The 3,054-nt window shown below is 43.7% G+C and overlaps 1 protein-coding gene across 1 annotated transcript in view; it reads left to right on the top strand.

Annotated features, from left to right (window-relative positions):
* The window catches only part of Lrrc31 (leucine rich repeat containing 31), a 23,031-nt gene that overhangs the window by 596 nt on the left and 19,381 nt on the right, over positions 1–3,054 (top strand).

The following is a 3,054-nucleotide window of genomic DNA, read 5'->3' on the forward strand; positions in this document are numbered from 1 at the left end:
GGAAGGAAGGAAGGAAGGAAGGAAGGAAGGAAGGAAGGAAGGAAGGAGAGATAGAAAGAGAGAGAATTTTGGAGTATCATTTTTTTTTTTCTTTTCAGGCAGGTTTATGTCTCAACTTCATAATCAGCCGACAGCTTTCTCTCTTTCCCCAGTCATAGACACTGTCGCTCACTGTGCAGAACCTGACTCTAAGGAAGGCTAAATTCCCCTGGGGTTCTTTTCCTCCTGTGTCTCCCCTCCCTGATAGCCTGGCCCCAGGTAATCACTGATGTGAAGGTTTAGAGTTCACTAACGAGAAAAGCTGTATCCTGTTCATCATTGAACCTCTTTTGTCTAGAGCAGCTATTGTCTAACGGTATATATACATATATTTTATTATGTTCAAGTAATGAATTAATTCATTAGTGTGCCAGCGTGTTTTTAAAGTGGTGGCAGTGCAGAACAAGAATGGAGAAAGCATGAAAATGACAAAGGGGACCTTATACAAGGAGAAGAGGTTAGGTCACCTCTGGGGACAGCTTTGCAAACGGCCGGCCTATTAAGAGATATGGGGAGATCCTTCTGCACCATTTTTTCTTTTAAACAAGGAAACTGTGATAAGATCAGTCATTTAAAATGTATGGACACACTTTATTCCCTCGCCAGAGTGTTTAATGATCTATGTGTCACGCAGTAAAGTGGGGCACAATTGTACACTCAAATCTGCTTTGGGTTTGTATCTGATAGCCATCTATTGGTTCCTGGATCCTGGGTCATGCACCACTCCTATTGGTATATTAATTATTAACGACAATGAAAACAGAGAAGGTTGAGAGAAGGAAAATATGTTTTACGGGCTTGATGGTCTGTTGCTTCTCAGAAATTCTTGAAAACAGAAAGTATCAGGAAGCCGTCCTGCTGAGAAAGGCCACATTCAACTTGACCGTTGAGGAAGAAAAACTCATCGGCTGGAGAAGCTAAACCCAGAGTTTATTTGCCAACAAACTCTTCAGAGGCTCAAAAGTCAGGTCCTCCAAAGGCTGAAAGTAGAAAAGAGAAACATGACCTTAAAACTGAACCCTGGCCCAGCGACAGGCCTCAGAAAGTGTCCAGCTTGGACACTGGCGGTTTGGCTGCTGTTTTTCATTATTTTTGTGTATTTTTCCTGTGTATGGGCATGCCAGCTGCATGCATGTCTGTGCACCCTGAGCGTGTGTGTGCCCACAGGAGAGCCGAGGTCCTCTGCAAGAGCAGCCGGTGCTTTTAACCACTGAGCCATCTCTCCCACTCTCGATCTTTCTTTCTTTCTTTTTAGAAGAATTTACTTTGCTAGAGATCTTGTGGGTTAAAACAACTTTCATGTTGGTCTCTGTGGTATGTATTTATTACTTGACGTAAATGCTTTAGTTTGCATTTTTACTTTTATAGTATAAAGGATGATATAACACCTCAGAAGGACCACAGAAGACCCCTAACTTAATTTCATTAAGACACGAAGGAGCTGGGTATGGTGGCTCACGCCTTTAATCTCAGCACTTGGGGGTCAGAGGCAGGTGGATCTCTGTGAGTCTGAGGCCAGCCTGGTCTACAGAGTAGATTCCAGGACAGCCAGGGCTTGTCACACAGACAAACCCTGTCTTGGAAAACTACAGAAAGAGAGAGAGATTTTTTTTTCCTTTTAAAAAGTTATTTTATTACTTGGAGATTTTATACAAATATATAATGCATTATAATTACTCTAGTTCCCACCCTTTCTTTATTGCCTTCATATCCTTATGAAAACTCCCCCTCCCTTTCAGTCTCTGTCCCATATGGGTGACTTTTGATTTGGTTTTGTGGCCCATTTAGCTTGGTCAGAGCCATCTGTGTTTGCATCGGATCAGAAGTATACACTAATGCCAGGCGAGGCCTGTGGATACACAGCGGAAAGAAAGCAATAACTCCCCCTCGCCCTGCATCTATTAATAGCCAACAGTTCAGCAGTACATGGTAGAGCCCCTCCATCTGCTCCTGTGCCTGGGGGTCAGAGAGGGGGGTCCCGATTTTATTGTGTCCTAGTGTATGTATCAACAGCTGCTGTGAGCGCCTGACTGATAGCTATTCTCAGATGTCTTTCCCAGCCCTGTCTTCCAGCTCCTACACTCTTTTCACAGACTGATTTTTTTTTTTTTTTTTTTTGAGACAGGGTCTTACAATGGCGCCCAGACTTTACCTCAAATTTTTGTGTTCAAGTGATCCCCTTGCTTCAGTCTCCTGAGCAGCTGGAGCTACAGGTAGCCACCGCTACACCCTGATCTAATACTTTCTTCAAGGTTCTTTTCAGGGGTTTTCATTTTGCTATGAACGCATCTATTTACGCTCAGTCAGCAAACATTTATTTAAAAAAATTTTTTAAGGTTAGTTTTGTGTCTTTTACTTGCCTGTATGTGTGTGTAGTGTTTGTGGTACCCATAGAGGCTGTAAAAGGTCATCACATGCCCTGGAACATGTTACGCATGGTTGTGAGCCACCACGAGGGTGCTGGGAACTGAACCTGGTCCTCTGCATGAGTATCATAAAGCATCAGGGCGTTGGAGCAAACCGTTCTGAGTTCAAATGCTGGCTCTGCTTCCTGCTGTTAAAGGTTAGTCTTCCAGGTCCCCAAGACTCTGAGACAATCTAATTGTGATTGCCAGGACTGAGTTTGGATAAGACGTTCTGTATCTGCTGGCATGGTAGATACAGAGGTCCCTCCGTGTGCCCTGCCCGACTCAAAACTAAAACTGTCTGATAGATTACATGCAGTCATGAGGCATACTAAAAACAATTCCCTGTGTATCTAAAATCTAACTTGGCTAAGCATGGTATTTGTATTTTTCCTACATCTCCCCGCTCTAGCAGCCCTCCCCCAAATACCGTGGCTCCAATGAGCCATGATAAAACTTAACGGGCTGTAAGGAAGATGTGAAATGATGTGTTGTGCTGCCCCCTACTGGTAGGATATGGCAACACTATCCAACTTAATAGCATGTCGCCTTTATGGTGTGTGTGTGTGTGTGTGTGTGTGTGTGTGTGTGTGTGTGTGTGTGTGTGTGT

Source organism: Psammomys obesus, unplaced genomic scaffold (assembly GCF_907164565.1).
Source record: "Psammomys obesus unplaced genomic scaffold, mPsaObe1.curated_primary_1811, whole genome shotgun sequence".
NCBI lineage: Eukaryota > Metazoa > Chordata > Mammalia > Rodentia > Muridae > Psammomys > Psammomys obesus.